We start from the raw sequence: 16550 nt of genomic DNA, 5'->3' as shown, positions 1-16550 counted from the left end.
AGTGGCCCAGCTTCCACTAATGCCAGTTGTTGGTGCTTCATTCCCACAGATAATCACAGGGATAGAAGGCAGGCAATCCTCAAGGAGCTATGGTACCTCCTAGGCTGAATCCAAACCGGGAACTTTTCTGTTACCACAGTCCAGCAAGTCCTGATGATGGAGCAGACCTCAGCACAAATGTGATAAACTGCTCCAGCGTCCAGCAGGAGTCACCTGGGAAGAACTCTCCACAGAGAGGATATCCGGGTGCATATCTGGGCCACAGATCAGGCCAGCAACTCATCCACTTTACCTGCACACATAGGGACAGCACAGGCTCCTTCTGTGAGGGGACACGGGGAGCCAGAGGGCTCCGGAGCAGTCGAGGGGGTCTGGGAGCTGGGAGAGTTGTTGTGAGAATGGGGACATCCATGTCAGTGTGGGGCAGCCTGAGGGAGCCATCACTGCCCCTGGAGGCAAACTTCCCTAATCTGGAACGGTGTAACTACTGCTTGCACAAGGGGTTGCCTGTGTACCAGGGGGCACACATAAATAAGTCTAGTTTGGGATTTGTGATGACAGGTGGTTTGGCTAAGGGGGAAGATCCCAGTGTTAGGACCATATTTGGAAGAGGAATGTTTTTCAAGTTTCCTTTGCAATCCTTGATATATTTTTAGTTCAAAAATTTTTATGAAAATTGATTTCTATAACCGATTTTATGAGTACAGAGCCAAAACACTGAAATGAGAAAACTCCATTCCTACTTAAATGAGAAATTTATAGTTATCCATAGAAACACTGCTCCCACAGACACACACACACTGCCACCACAAAAAGGCAATCTGGTCTCTTATGTTCTGCTGCTAGTACTACACTCAGCAAAACACACAGAAACACGTGCCATTTTAAGCATGTGCTTAACCCTTTCCTGAATCAGAGCCTAAAACGTTCCCAGTATTCCTTCCAGCCAGTACAATTACTGGATTGGATGCATGAACAGAACAGCATAAGGGAATGTGCCTATTCTATGGGACAGACTATTTATTTTATACTTCTACACACACTGTATTCTTCCTTGTCCAGTCTTGCTTCATTAATATTAATAAAAGCTTGTGTATTCAAGACATTTGTAATACAGAATTACATTACTCAGTGGCTCTAATTATGTTATTTCTTGAGTTCCAAATTGACTCCCAGCCGTGCTCATATTACCAGGTATAAAAAAGAATATGATTCATCATTTACAGAAAGTACATTACATAAGTCAGTTACACAGTTGCACAACTGAGCACACAGACTGTCTGCAACTGAAGGTACAAATAGGAATAGGAATGGAAATAGGGAAGATTTTTCTATCCTTAGTTTGAAATCAGACTACTATACTGATCATGTGAGCTCTGGCTGAAATAAGAACAAAAAACATCCATCACATGTTTTAGATGTTTCAAACTAATAATAGTCTGGGACTGGTTTTCAAAGAAAGACATAGCTGTGCTTAGGAAGTGTGTGAATCCCAAGTACAACTGCTGTGAATAAAAGCTTTGTTTCTTTGATTCTGTCCAATTCCTCATGAGAAAAATTTACTCCATATGTAGTACGTATAATGGTTTTGCAATTCTAATGAAAAGTGTTAGCTACAGACAGATTATACAGCATCAAAACTCTGCTACATTCAGCAGAGTGTGCTGTGGCCTACAGATGTGGCTCCAATAATAGTAAGTGAGCTCATCCTCAGTGTGGAAGATTATTCATTAGGGAGAGAATAATGTAAGTGATATGATCATTACATCACCTTTTCCTGTACATTATTCTCACTACAGCTGACAGGGACAACATTTCTCAGTCTAAAGTTACATTATTTTCAAATTTTGCAGAGTCTAGATAGAAGTGGTGTTTGAAAGCATATGGAAAGATTTGATAGTAAAGAAGGGCTAGTGCTGCAGGGTTGAATTGCTTGTTCATTATTTCTCTTCTTATAAAATAGTTATTCCATAGTGTTACATCCTGTATCTATCAACAGTAGCTATTGCAATTTGTAAAGGATCTTTAGAAATGTTTTAAGAAAAAGGTTTTTAAATCTATATAATCACAGAATCACAGAGTAAGGGCTTTTAGCTGAAATAAAGGGCCAATCTGATCAGTGTCTAAAAGAGATCTTAAACTCAAAATTGACAGAAATTACGATCTCAGGAAAAATGATGTGCAGATAACAGCAATAACATATTTTGATGAGGATGGAGTCAGTGAAGAAGTATGAAAAGATTTCTTAGCTTTTTCTGTTCTTTTGATAATAATGGTTTATATAGCTATAGTCAAGGATGAGGAGAGAACCACATTCATTATGACTGAGATAAAATTTATCATGATAGTGTGTTTACTGATACTTCTGTATAAAGAAGGGTAATAACATAAACCAAGAGCAGAAGCCTTCCTAATTTTGAAATTATGCATATTTTGGTCTTCTTTTTCCAAATCAGGCTGTTGTTCCACAAAGTTCTCAGCAGCTGCCATCAGAATGAGAATTACTATCAAAAGTTTGTGAATGCCTTAGCCTAGCCTATATTAGTACAGATGCACACATTTGTATGTCGTGGCCTAGTTTCCCAATTTTCCACTAAATGCAGACATTGTGAGGACTTAGAATGCTCCTGTGCAAATCTAACTGAGCATTTCTAGAATTGAACTGATATAACAGAAAAATGCCAGCTCCAAAATGCAAACAGTCATCCTATTTGTGCAGCAGACATTCTTCAGACAACAAATAAAGCTTTAAAAATAAACCCATTCTCTCCATTTAGTGTATTTGATTGAACATTGTGTGAGAAACAAGAACAAACTTTTCATTCAGTTCCACTGCTTTCCCTGGTGAGGACTTCTCTGCATAACCACATGCCACTGTCAGTGTTCACAGAAAAGAAACATGTTGTTGGCTTAAACACAGGAGCCTGCAACTGATCCAAGTATCTTGCATAAGGAAATTAGCACAAAATATTTACCCTGGTTTTGGCTTCTTTGCTATGGTATCTACCTCGTGCGCTTGTTGCATTCACAAGGATTTCCTGCTGTTGTGTGCACCAAGCTGGTTTACTGCAGGTGTTTCTGCTTCTCTACTACATTGTTTTTCCTGTCCAAACAGTTACCAAGCAATGCAGTATCAGTCACCATGCAATGTAAGTGCTATAACACCAATAGACAAGTGTCTCAATGCAATTCAATTGGAAACCTGCTCACAGAGAGAAAATGCTTTTTTTTCTCTCATTCCTCTCATTCCCATATGGGAATAAAAAATGTTTTCTCTTTTTTTAAACTTGGGTATTTCACACTTGATAACTATGATTTACATGTTGTCCTTAAATGGAAGATTTTCCTGATAGAAAGCATTTAAAGATTATTACAGTGTACAGTACCAGTAACAAGCAGTCTGACTGCAAAGGGCTCACTTCCATAGAAAAATGGAACAAAACAGCAGTAGGTATTATCTATATAACCAGAACACTTTGCCATCACCTCTCAGAAGACCTGTTAGATATGCACCTCTATATAAAAAAATGACTGCTTAAAAAATGTTTGCTATTTGCAGGAGCTCCTGGGCCCCACTGCTGCCATGTCATGACCAAAGTGGTTGGTGGCTGAGGGCCGCTGTGCTATGGGAAGTTTCACCCAGAGCAAGGGTTTTATTTTGCCAGCTTTACAAACTTGTGTGGGAACATGAGGCAACTTTGCTTGGAAAACTTTGTGGTGTAGATGAGGCCTGAGGAGATGAAGCTCTCCGGTTCCAAGGCTACTTGTCACACGGGCAGAGCTAAGTGCTTCCATCCCCCTTTCCTCATCCCTGATCACTTCCACGGCTGTGCCCACACCCTGTTTGTTCTACGGCGATTGTTTGTGGAAATTAATAATAAACCAGAGCAGAGAGCTGATCCAACATTAAAAGCTCTCCTCCTCCCCTTCCCTATTTTTCTGTTTTTGAGGACATGCTGTCGAGAAAAACATCCACAGAACCAAGACCCGCAAAGCTAGGAACCAGATCCTTGTAACATCACTAAGAAGGCCAAAGGAAATTAGACACCTAATTAAATCTGTGAATCTGACCTTATATGACCTGTTTAGAATAGTGAGAATCCAGCTCTTTGGATTGTGGCAGGTTCTTCAGATTCTTCCCTGGCACCCTAAAACTCAGTTCATATTCTTTTTAATTTAGTTCATAAATGGTATTTTAATCTGTTGTTTTCTAGATGCTGAAGTTACATTTCACAAATGTTTCACTAATTTAATTTGAGTGAATGCTGAAAAATGTACTAAAAATGTTGACTTAAGTCCTAGCTGAGGGATATGCAAATGCAACTGTATTCCAAAGATATTTGCATTAAAGATCTAATTGAATTAACTGTTCACACAGCTTCTACAGTCAGCTTGTCATGGCCTCCTTTCAAGCTTGACTACATCCATTTTTGATAGAGAGATTTAAAAGATTTTCTCCCTTCCCCTGGGATTAAAGATAGGGATGAGCACTAATTAGCCACCTGCACCCACAGCACAGTGCTACAGCTTGTTTACCTTACAGAATCTGCTGCACCTCTGGGGGAAAAAAATCAGTGTGGTGGGTTTTTTCTTTTAAACATTTCAAGTTCAGTTTTTTCAAGAGAGGTTTAGCGGTTTGCACAATTGTTAGCATTACTAGGAGGAGCAAGAGTCTCTGTTTCTCACACTGCTATCTGAATTCTGTAGAAGAAATAATAAATATTGGGGTTTTTTCTTATCCTTTTAATTTTTCTTGTCCATCAACTGAGTTACACGTTTGGTGTTAGCTGCAGTACTTTTCTGTCCATAACATGTAAAATGAGACTTTGAAAATAAAAGCAACGTTTAGCAATCACAAGAGCTTTACTCATGTTAGCATGATATAGAATCCACTAAATAGGCAATTAAAATAAAGGAAAAAAACCCAACCAGAAATTAAAGAAACTTCATCATAAATCCTTCAATGTAGTGATGCTAAAGTAGATTTTTTTATTGTTTTTTAAATTGAATGAAGCACTATTTATGACTAGGAGCTGAAAGAGTTGCAATTTAAACTAGTTGGATTATTTTTTGCTGTTTTCCCTTACCTTGGCATTTTCTGACTAAGAATGGTAAAAAAAGTGCTCTGCTTTGTTTGCCTTTTATAAGTTCTGACTCAGTGGCAGGCAAGTACTACTTATGGTCCTGATGTAAAGCCTAGTGAAGTCAACTGGAATGTTTCCAATGACTTAATTAGACTTTGGATTGGGTCTGAAGTGCAGCAATTTACTCAACTCTGGAGCATAAATTACAGACATAAAAAACAAATTATTTGTGTGTTGCAGGATTACTGACAGCAAAATGTATGATGTCAGAAAAATAATAGGCAGAGATAGCCTGCACAAGTTGGAAAAGCTTAAAATACAGCCAAAGATAGGGGAATACTCTTTGTCGGGAATAGAGACAGTCTCAGTTCCAGTGCCAGTGGAGGAAAGTTGAGTAATTTGACAGAAATTATGTGATTAATCTAGCAGAAGACCATTATCTGTCTCCCTCAGTCACCACTCTGCTGCCTGAGCATTGGACTACTATCTGGATGAGATGATGATCTGCTGGTCAGCAGGAAGGGCTCTGAGACTGTAACCCCTGGAAACCCCTTTGGAAATGTTAAAAATTCCAGTGGCCAAGACTCAAAGCAGAAGTGAACAGTGCCAGCCAAACACATCAGCTGAGTTTGTTGCTAGAGTAGATAAGATAATGTTGAAGAGAATGGAATGTGAATGTTACTGAACGAGAAGTGAAGCAATCTCCACCTGAACCATAACATTTTGCTGTAGAGAAATATCTCCCAATTACTGTTCTTCTGAAATTCCATACTGTCTGTCTCAGTGAGTTAGGAATGATACAGTGAGCCAGGTAGGCACTTGTTTCAGTAAAAACTTATATAATTTCCCCTTTTATCAAAACCTTGGGAATGCCAACATCTTACCTGAGCTGCACCAGAGAAACTAACAAAAATACTTGTTACAAAGGGGTTATTTGGTTGAACCACCTATTCTCAGGTAAGCATTTTATTTCAGCACACAAGAGCCTAATCAGTGAAGAGTAATTCTACTCTGGAAAAAGATTTATTATTTTGGAGTAAACCGATTTTTTGTTCTGGAAAAGCCTATCTGAGCAAGAATCGTTATCCTGAAATAGTTGATTATGCAACAGCTGTGTCAGCCCATCTTGGAATAGACATCTTTATCTTCCTTTCATTAACAAATCAGGAAAGATTTTTATTTAGAGAAGCATTTACATAAAACAGTTTGTATTTTAAGAAAGTGAAAAGAAATAAGAAGAAATGTGGGGAAGATACCTTTACATCAGTAGCTAATACTACATTGTAAGCCACATAACTGAAAGAAACATAATTTGTTTTAAAAGTTGGTGTGCAAAATAAATTGGCATTTTTTAAAAGACACAAAGATGTGAGATCAACTTTAAACTGAGGTACGTATTTTCATTTAATGGGTTTTGTCTTACATAAATTTATATGCAAAATTTATTTATGCATTTTCTCATTTGGTTTTAAGCAATGTTTTGCTACTGGAAGTCATCTCCCTCTACCAAAAGCAAACAACAACTCTCCCACCATGAATATGTAAGAAAAAAGTTTTAGCATTCTCTTTCTATTCAACTTTCTCCATATTTTGTCTCCATTTGTTTCACCCTTTGTTTTCAGAGTTGAAAACAGAGGATGGGCAGAGAAATTGGACAGACAAATGGAAATTAAATGTCAAGGTTTTGGAGTTTTTTTCTTTTATTACACCAGGTGACACAGTAACAAACACAGATAAGGTACTGAACAAACAAATCTTTCCCCAGATCACACCTGTGTCTTAAACTATGGTTATTTTTTTACCACTCTATCAGTCTAATAACAAATTCTCATCACAAACCTTTCCTCACTTACTGCCTCAAACTGTCTTGGTTATCATAACACTTTCCTAACTGGAACAGAAAGAATGGGAAAGGGAAAAGCATAGAGAGAAGAAAGCCTTTGAATAATTGCTGGAAAGAAAAATTTTGAGTAACTGGAAATATTTGTCTTTTAAAATCATTATACGAGAAAAGATGCTTTTCTGAGAGAATTCTTCCCTTTGTTTCTATACTGGCAGAAACTGTTGTCTTTTTCTTAAACAGCATCTGTTTTCTGCTGGGCAGATCAATATAACATCACCTCACACACTCCTGCTTTGGTCCAGTAAAACATGCTCAACTCTTCCTATGTATACTCTGTGTGAATTACTGTCAACAGATAATAAATTATTTGATGCAAGGAGTTTGTTTAACATTATTAAAACAATTTCGGTAGCATTCCCAGGCAGGTTTTTTAGACTAATTTTCCCACATGAGAATGGCAATTAGACAGTATGAAAAGTGACTTCCAGTTCCCAAAGTTTCATTTTGTTTGGGAGCCCATATGATTTAGTGGCTGGACAAGTTTAAAAGACAAGGAGCCAGAAGAATTTAACATTTTTAGCATCAGTTCACTGAATCACCTTGGGCTACTCAGTTAACTGTTACGTTCTTTAGTGAAACCATCTGTAACACTGGGTGAAAACACCCCCACATCCCCCCAAAAATACCCAACCTCATTGAGAAACAGATGCTTAAGTCTGGTTCTGTTCTCTAAAGCAAATATATTGAAAAAAAAAAAAAAAAAAAGAGCAAGACAAATATGGCACAAGAAAAAGACATTCCTTTAGCAACCTTGCAAGTCAAGCTGAGACACAGCTGCAGTGAAAGCCTTCTCAAATGCAGTGCTGCATATCATTAAACGCCAGCACAAAATACACCCTGATGTCTACTTGATTATTAAATGCTTACTTTGAAACTAAAGGCAAAATTCAGACTTCACTTATACAGCTGCAGCCTCATTGACTTCAGAAAAAAACAGTGGAAATCCATGGACTAGCATCCTGTGAAGTCTGAACTCAATGCTCACAAAGGAAACTTTTAAGTCAAGCAACAGGCATTGCGTTTTTTGTTGACACATGTGCTTGCTTGAAAGCACTGTGCATTTTTATGGTACTTTATCAAAGAGAAAACAGTTGTCATGGCCATTGTTCTAATCCGGACACCAGCTCAGACTGTCTTGTGAAAAACAGCAACGCCTCTATTACCATATAAAGCTGTCCAGCAAATGGAAAAATTAATGTGGCGGCAAAGGCACAAGAATAGAGATCAGGAACCCACCCAGGCTGCATTTCCAGATGTATCAGACACTTCCTGCATGATATATCAAATATATCAAATATATATACACTTCCTCATGTACATATCAAATTTTGTTGTTCCAGTTTCCTCATCTGCAAAATGGATAGGGAAGCTCTTGTTCAAGAAGTTCTGCGCTTTGAGACCGAGATGTAAAAAGCTTAAAAGGTCTCTTAAGCCTTTACTTTTAGGGCCTCCCTTAAAAGTAAGGGAGGAACTGCACATTGTTAACTACGGCAGCCTTACTTAATTGTTTTCCTTTTCAGTTAATGCATTATTCAGTTAACTTGGCTAATCACTGAAAACATCCTGTAGTAGAGGCATACACAGTTTAAATGCCCCGAAGTGTCATCATCAGCTGAATTAATACTAACTCTTACAAAAAGTGCACATGAATGTTGCACTTGAAAATATGCAGAAGGCCTGTATCCCACTGAAATGCAACACAGCCTGTGGGAAATCCATAGTTTCAAAGAGCATCACTCCCAGTCACTGACAAACTCAGGAACACAGTGGTATTTTCAGCAAAGCAGGTGCTATCAGTGGCACTCCTTTGCATTATCTTAATCACAAGCACATAATTCTGTCCCTGCACACATCAACAGTGGGACTTAACCGTGCCACAGCACAGGGAGCCACTAATGCATACAAAGAGCCTCTTGTGGCATCAAGCCAGCAAAACAGTGCAGCTCTGTGCCTGTACTCAGCTGGCAGAGGCAGAATAAATGGGAGAACAACCTGACAGTCCCCTGCTGCGTTATTTACACCTCAGAGTTGTTGTAGTACAATGGCTGGGGACAGACTGGGCTCAGAGAAATGGACATTATTGTTCTGGAGCTGGGCTGCATCCTCCATTTTCAGTCAAAAATCTCTTTTTCTGTTGTGGTGTGGTTTTGGTTTGTTTTGTTGGGTTTTTCTGGGGGAGGGAGATTGTGTTTGGGGTTTTTTTTGAGTCAGACAGCACGCATGGAGTGCACTGCCTGTATTCCTCTACCAAAACACCAGTCCGAAGTCCCTGTTGCGCTCTCACCTCACACTTGAACACCCAAAATTCCCGGGGAGCTGCCGGCATCTAACGACCAAAAGCTGAACTACAGCCCAGGCCCCCGGCCGCACCAGCCAGAGGAAAACCACTGCCCTATAAATGCCGCGGATTTTCACTCGATCTGGGGCTCAGAACAGCAGAGGCAACAGAAGGCTAGAGTTGGAATGCCAAAATATAGATAAAAAAAGACATTACTCAGAAAGATTGGCTCTTACAAGTCCATCTCTGTATTTTTACTATTTACCACTAGAGCTCTATTAGTAACGTGACATCCTGATTTTATTAATGAATATAATTTCATGCGCTCACACTTACTTTAAACAAAGTTGATACTGCTACGAATTGCTACCCCTTCCAAAACACTTCAAAGAATAAATATGCTGCAGCAGTATCAGATATTTATATATTTTAATGATATTTTTTTCTTGCCTTGTAAAAAGACAGGCTTCCCCAATCACACACAGCCTCCTTACACACGAAGAGAGGTACCTGGTTCCTGGAAGATTCTGATTTTGTGCCTAATTTAAATGTAAGGCAAAAAAATAGTTCTTCCCTGCTAACTTCTCTGGGTTTCTAAAATAAAATAATAAAAATAAAATCAATCAGGTTGATTGATTTGAAATTTAATTTTAAACGTGTTTGCTTTGCAAAACAAAGGAATAATACTAATACTACAGAAGTAGCATTATTAGGAAGTATGGATGTTCTCTTCAAGCTGCTGAAGGATTAATCTTGATTTGCTGAAGCGTTGAACCACTTTCTGACAAGCATCTTTTTCTGTAAGCAAGGTGGCAGTATTCCCTTCATTTCTGTTCATTCAACCAGCTTGCTTAAATGGATTACCTCTGCTGTTTTGTTTTGGTTTTTTTTCATTATTTCCATCCATAAATAAACAAGAGGTGGAGATTACAGGATGATCTCTACTAGTTCTACACACTAGAACAACTGATGAACCAATCACGTTCTCTTCCTGCAAGTATACTTCAATTTTTTTAATAAAATCTTTTTCAATGCAAAACATATTTAGACAATCTCCTTAAGAAGAAAGACCAAATGCATTTACAGTAATCCTATTCAACCAAAAGCAACTATAAAGAGGGTTTTTTTCCCTCATTATTTTCTTTCAATTCCCATATTTATCCACTAGGAGTTTGGTAAGAACTGTATCATATACTGAGGCGCATGTAAAAGTGTAATAACTGCCTGGGGGGAAAAAAGAATAAAAATTAATTTAACAGTCCTCATCTTCCCAAATAGTGAAATATATGTACAAATTAAAATGTTATGTTTAAGTCTGAAATGTGTCAGATGTGTGTAATTATACCATATCCTCTTTGCTATCAAAAATAAATGGTAAAGTATGCATGAAGACCATAATCAGTACATTTTAATGGTTACCAAACAGTTAAAAATCAGTCTTTAAGACACAACTGTAATTTACTATAAAAAAATAATTTTAAACCAAACTTTTCTGTTCACTGGCTTAAGACTAATTTTCATGACGACTGATTTAAAGCACTCCTCCAAGTGTTACTGTTTACTCATTCCAAGCTACAGGAAATATTTTTTCTGCAAACACTGCTGCCAGACTCCTGTTTTTTTCTAGCTGCAGTCACACAGTTACTTCTGTAAACAGGATTATGGCATTGGTTCCCTTGGACGTGTGGGAAGCTTCTGGCAGCCTCTCGCAGAAGGCACCCCTGTGGGCTTCCTATGCCAAAACCTTGGCACACTAACCCTATACAAAGCTCTGATAGCATAAAGAAACTGTGAAAAGAGTAATTTTTTAGTGCAATGTACCTACCCGTTCACATTACCTGAAGTGGCAGCCCCCAGCTCACAGACAGTTACTCATGTTCGAGTCTTAAACCACTAAAAACGCTGTTTTAAATGGATATGGTTCTGCCATCTTCCTTCTGTGCTTACAGTACAACCACTCATGAGTTCCCAAAGCTTTTAAAAGCCTCAATTTACCTCAAATACCTTCTTGCCTCAACTCTCAGCTGTTCTTGACTTTACAAATCTTCAGAACACCATCTTCAAGACAGTTTATGAAGTGTTCCTCAAGGGTGGAAGGAACAGCTTTTACCACAACATGCTTTTTGTCATTTGTGTTATGCTGAGTGGTAACCATTGGTCTAAAATAAAATCCAACCAAGGAAAATATTCTTCCCCAAATTAGAGACTAATTTGAGAATTAGAGAATGGGATATTCTGCCCAGAATCTGAAGCTACACCTTCCACAGCAGCGTAAAAAACACTTCTGGTATAACTAAGAAGTGTGACCATCATGTCACATGCAGCCCATTTATCCTGTCTTTTTCATTCTATGTGGGACAGCATTAATTAGTTGCTCCCACAGGAATTCATTCCACAAACTCAAACCAGCCCTTCTCAGCACTGTTGTACTGAGATATAAAGCTGCTGCCCGTGCCATCAGCCCATCACTTTTTGGGTGCTGGCCACCTGAATGTTGAGCAGCTTGAATCTGATGTGGCATTAAAGCTTTTAAAATTCTAGCCTTGATCAAAGCTCTCCAGAAGCCAAAATGTTACATGATTACTAAATTTTTGAGGAATAATTATTTCAGAGTCAAGCAGACTGCATTTTTGTAGTTTCCTGAGATGTACTGCAGGAATGCAGATCCTGGGAGTGTACAATCTTTGGCTCATGCATAAAGCACAAAGATGCGGTCAGCTATAAACAGCATGTAGGAATAATGCAACCATTTCTATATTCTGCTATAACTGCACCTCTGTTCTGCATGAGGGACATGAAATCCAGGTCTAGTCTTCATCAGCAGAAATAAATCCAAGTTAGTCCTCACACATCCATAAATAAAATGGTATCATGGAGGAATTAAACTAAAACCTTTAACAGGCTGTTCAGATTCAGTTCAGAAGGGGTTGGGACAACTCAAACTCTAACATCCTTTGTCTCTCAGGCTGGGGTTTGACAGGACACAAATCTCATCATGGACTACTAAGCAAATACACAACTTAAAATATTTTTTTTCCTAACCAGATCACCCTCTTTTTTTTTTTCTTTTTTAAACTATGTTCCCTTAAGCACCAGGCTTTATCATCACTATTAATATTCATGCTAGCTAGCTTGAAGTATGTATTTATTAATGGTCCCTAAACTCTTTGGCTTGATCATGTGTTTGAGTGCTGATCAGAGAATCACAGAATCATGGAATGGTTTGGGTTGAAAATGACTTTGAAGATCACCTAGTTCCAACACTTCTGCCATGATGTCCTGTCTTTGGCTGGCATAGAGTTAATTTTTTTTTTAAAAGTAGTTGGTACAATGCTCTGTTTTGGATACAGCATGAGAAAATACTCTGATGTTTTGGTTGTTGCTAAGTAGTAAGCTTACCCTTAGTCAAGGACTTTTCAGTGTCTCATGCTCTGCCAGTGAGGAAGTGCACAAAAAGCTGGGAGGGAGCATGGCCAGGACAGCTGACTTACAGAATCATAGAAGGGGTTCTAGCTCCAGCACCTCTGCCACAGGCATGGACACCTTCCTCTAGATCAGGTTGCTCAGAGTCCCGTCAAACATGGCCTTGAACAATTCCAGGGATGGGGAACCCACAGCTTCTCCGGGGAACTTGTGCCAGTGTCTCACCACGCCCAGAGTGAAGAATTTCTTCCTAGTGTCTAATATAAACCTTCCCTCTTTCAGTTGAAAGCCATGTCCCCTTGTTCTATTGCTACAGGCCCTTGTAAAAAATCCCTCTGCAGCTCTCTTGTAGCTCCTTTCAGGTGCTGAATGGCTGCAGTAAGGTCTCCCCAGAACCTTCTCCAGGCTGAAAAAACCCAATCCTCTCAGCCTGTCTTCACAGGAGAGGGGCTCCAACCCTCTGAACAAGTTGACAGCCTCTCCTCTGGACTCGCTGCAGCAGCTCCTTCTGATGGTGGGAGCCGCAGAGCCGAGGCAGCCCTGCAGGTGGGCTCTCCCCAAGCACAGCAGAGGGGCAGAATCCCCTCCCTCGCCTCGCTGGCCACGCTGCTTTCCAGTTCCCAGCCTGAACAACCTTTTCAGTCAGGGGACAAAGAAAATGGTTGAATTTGCTACACACTTGGTTACTCTTCTCACAACCTTCCCACTACTGCTTTGCAAACATTTCGCGTATTTTTTCATGTTTGCTAGAGCATTTCCGAGGAAGAGCAATGAAATATGAGAATACACTATTTTTATATGGTTATATTTCAGAAATATACGCAATTACTGCACGCACGTAGAGAGGGCACATTTCAGCAGCACCTTCTCCATCTGGCAGTGCAAGCGGCTGTGGGATGTCCCCTCCGACCTGTGTGGCTGTGGCGTGATCCCTGCGGCCGGCGTGACGCGGGCTGTCCCCTGTCCTGCCCCACACCTGTTTTCCGGGCTGTTACCTCACTAAGAAAAAAATGGCCCGTCGGGAAAAGGCTTAGAAGCGTTTCGCGTTGCACCCCAGAGGTGGAGCGGGCTGCTCCGGCCGGGCTGCGCAGCGAGGGAAGCGCCGGCACATGGCAGTTCCCGCCCCTCGCTGGGACCTGCTGGGTGAGGGGAAGGAGAGGTTTCTCGGCTGTACCACTGCGGGCCTTGCGGGTGAGGACGACATGAGGCGCCTGACGCTCCCCTGGACACTGTTCGGCTCCTCCGAGCCGACCGGGGCCGGATCCCAGCGCAACATCCCAGCGCTACATCCCGGTCGCTGCCCCGGCGCCCGGGCGCGCCCCCCGCCCGCCTCTTTTCCACCTCGGCGCCCCCCCCGGCACGGCGAATGGTGCGAGCCGCAGGTGTGGCCGGCGGGACAAACCAACAGCGGGCGGGGGGGATCGGCGCGGCGGGAGGGCGGGACGGGACGGGGCTGGCAGCGGGCGCATCACCGGGAGCGACGCGGGCGGAGCGGCCGCCGCGGGAGATTGAAGTGCCGGGGCCGCGGCGAGGCGAGGAGCGTGAGGCGCTGCCGCCGCTGCCAGCATCGCCCGTAGGGAGAAGAGGAGGAGGGGGCCGGTAAGTGCCATGAGCCGGCGGCAGCGGGAGTGCGGCCCCGGCGGTGCCGGTGCCGGGGGGGGGCGGCCGGGCGGGCAGGGCACGGTGGGGCTGCAGCCGCGGCTGCGGGAGGCCGGGGGGCCGGCCCTGCCCGAGTGCCTGTCCCCGGCCTGTCCCGCAGAGCCGCCCGTGCCCGACCTGCGGGTGGGAGGAGGCGCGTGGCGAACCGGGAAAGGGCGCGCGCGAGGCGGGGGAACAGCGGGCTGCTCTCCCCAAGGTTGCTGGCCCAGGTGTTGGGACAGGCAGACCGTGACCTGGATCACAAAACCAAGCTTGGTTTAAAGATAAAGTTGGATTTTTATTTTTATTTTTTTTTTTTTTCCCCCTGAAAAAATTTTTTCAGCTTGAGTCAGCTTCCTGGGCTGATTCAGGGTATGGGCAGTGAGAGGAGAAACTCGTGGCTGGAGCTGCTGCACGTGGTACAAGTGCTGGTTGAAAGTGTTAATAAAGCTACTGGTTATTTAGAACATCTGTATTAACTCTAATGAGAGCATCTGTAGGAACTCTAATTAGAACATCTGTAATAACTCCTGAGTTATAATTTGGTCATTCTTATCTTGATGGAGCATTTATTTTAATGCTGAGGTGTTTCAGGTGCCTTTGGGTGGAGGCATTTATCCTTGAGCCTTAGCAAATTTGCATATGGAGTAGATTTCTTCATTGAGGACTAAACCTCTAGAAATGGATTGTTTCTTGTATAGCAGCACTTGGAAAAAAAAATCTGTGGGTCGTCATCACTTGATCAGCTAAAGGGGCTGATTGCAGGAAGAGCAGGATTTTAAAATACTGACAACTAGAAGACTTTAATGCTCTAATTTTCTGTGTATTCACTTAACAGGACCACATTTACATCTTGTCACATACTGAATGGCCTAGTGTGTATAGGCATTCTTGAGTCTAACAGATGTGATGAAAGGCATTTGCCCTTCCCCTCACCAGCCTTTAGAATCACAATGACAAAAGGCTGAAATATATGAGAAGACAGATTTGTTAAATATTAGAGCATAGTTCTGCCTCTCACATGACAAATAGACTGAGGAAAAATAGGAGGAAAAATATTCCTAAGAAACTCTGTAACTGGACACCAGTTTGATAGGTCTCAAAAGTATCTTTCCAAATCTCTTTTCTCTACAGAAGAAGCAGCTCTTACATGCAGGACTCTGCTATGCTGAGTTTCTTGAATTAATGTGGCACCTGAGTCAGTGGCAGCAATTGCTTTTAGTTTAGCCTTGTTAGATGAACTTTCCCATCTTCTGGGGAGAAGTTGGAGCTTTTCCTCCAGCCCCTTGCTGGTATTTTTATCCCCTTCCTTGTCTAAAATATCCATCCCCATGCTGCCTCACTAGCTCCCTGTGTCTTGGAGGTCTGGCTGTGGGTAGAGCTTTGCTTTCGCTTCTTTCACTTTCTGTTCTCCTTGTCTACAGAGATCCCAGGAACTGGCATTTGTTTCTTGTTCCTTTCTGGCAAACCTGAGCTTCTGTTATGAAAGATGGAACGATGCTGCTTGTAAGGAGCTGGTGGAGCACTAGACTTGGGCTGCCTAATAACTTGTGTTTATTAAGTAATTTTATAATAATGTATAATATATTATTATAATATATATAATAATAAATATTATTATTACCTAGGGATCTCAAGTCACCACCCTCCCTAGGCTTATTACTGTCAGCCTTACAAGTTTGAAGAGCATCCTTTCTTGTCACATGTTGTGCATCAAAACCTTCTAAATCCTGTTTACAATGCCAAGCAAAATTTAATCATGCAATTGTGATACAAATGTTTGGGCATCTTACAAGAGTGGCATACAAGTAATACATTAAAAATACTGAATGTCTGTGGCATTTTAAAATAAATTTTTAATTAATCCATTTTTAATTAATTAAAATTAATTAATTTTTAATTTAATTATTTTTGTTTTATTTTGATCTTCTTTCTTGCAAGTGGATGGAGTTAAAAAATAATCTTACAATCTCATCTGTTTTGGGGGAAACCCCAAACCAAGCAAAGCCTAACTAAACACACAAACCCCACATACTGTGGTTAGATTTCAGACAAAATCATAGAATGTGAAAGGGTTGGAGTGAGCCTTAAAGATCATCTAGTCCCAGCTCCACTTCCCTGTGCAGGGACACCTCCCACTAGACCAGATTGCCTACAGCCTTATCCAGCCTGGCCTTGAACACTTCCAGGGATGGGGCATCCGCAACCTCCCTGGGCAACTGGC

At 41.2% G+C, this 16550-nt stretch overlaps 1 protein-coding gene across 2 annotated transcripts in view; it reads right to left on the bottom strand.

The window, feature by feature from the left end:
* Window positions 1–14132, bottom strand: part of SMAD1 (SMAD family member 1) — a 103065-nt gene extending 88933 nt beyond the window's left edge. The window contains exon 1 of one of the 2 annotated variants that reach the window (XM_086889360.1): window positions 12665–14132. The gene's annotated coding sequence lies outside the window, so the exon portion shown is untranslated. The remainder of the gene's footprint in view (window positions 1–12664) is intronic. The other variant, XM_086889361.1, reaches the window with a different exon arrangement.
* Between the last annotated feature and the right edge of the window lie 2418 nt (window positions 14133–16550).

The sequence above is a fragment of the Cyanistes caeruleus genome, chromosome 5, assembly GCF_971803275.1.
Source record: "Cyanistes caeruleus chromosome 5, bCyaCae1.hap1.1, whole genome shotgun sequence".
Taxonomy (NCBI): Eukaryota; Metazoa; Chordata; class Aves; order Passeriformes; family Paridae; genus Cyanistes; species Cyanistes caeruleus.
Note: the sequence above shows the minus strand (reverse complement) of the source record. Positions and strands in the feature narration are given on the sequence as shown.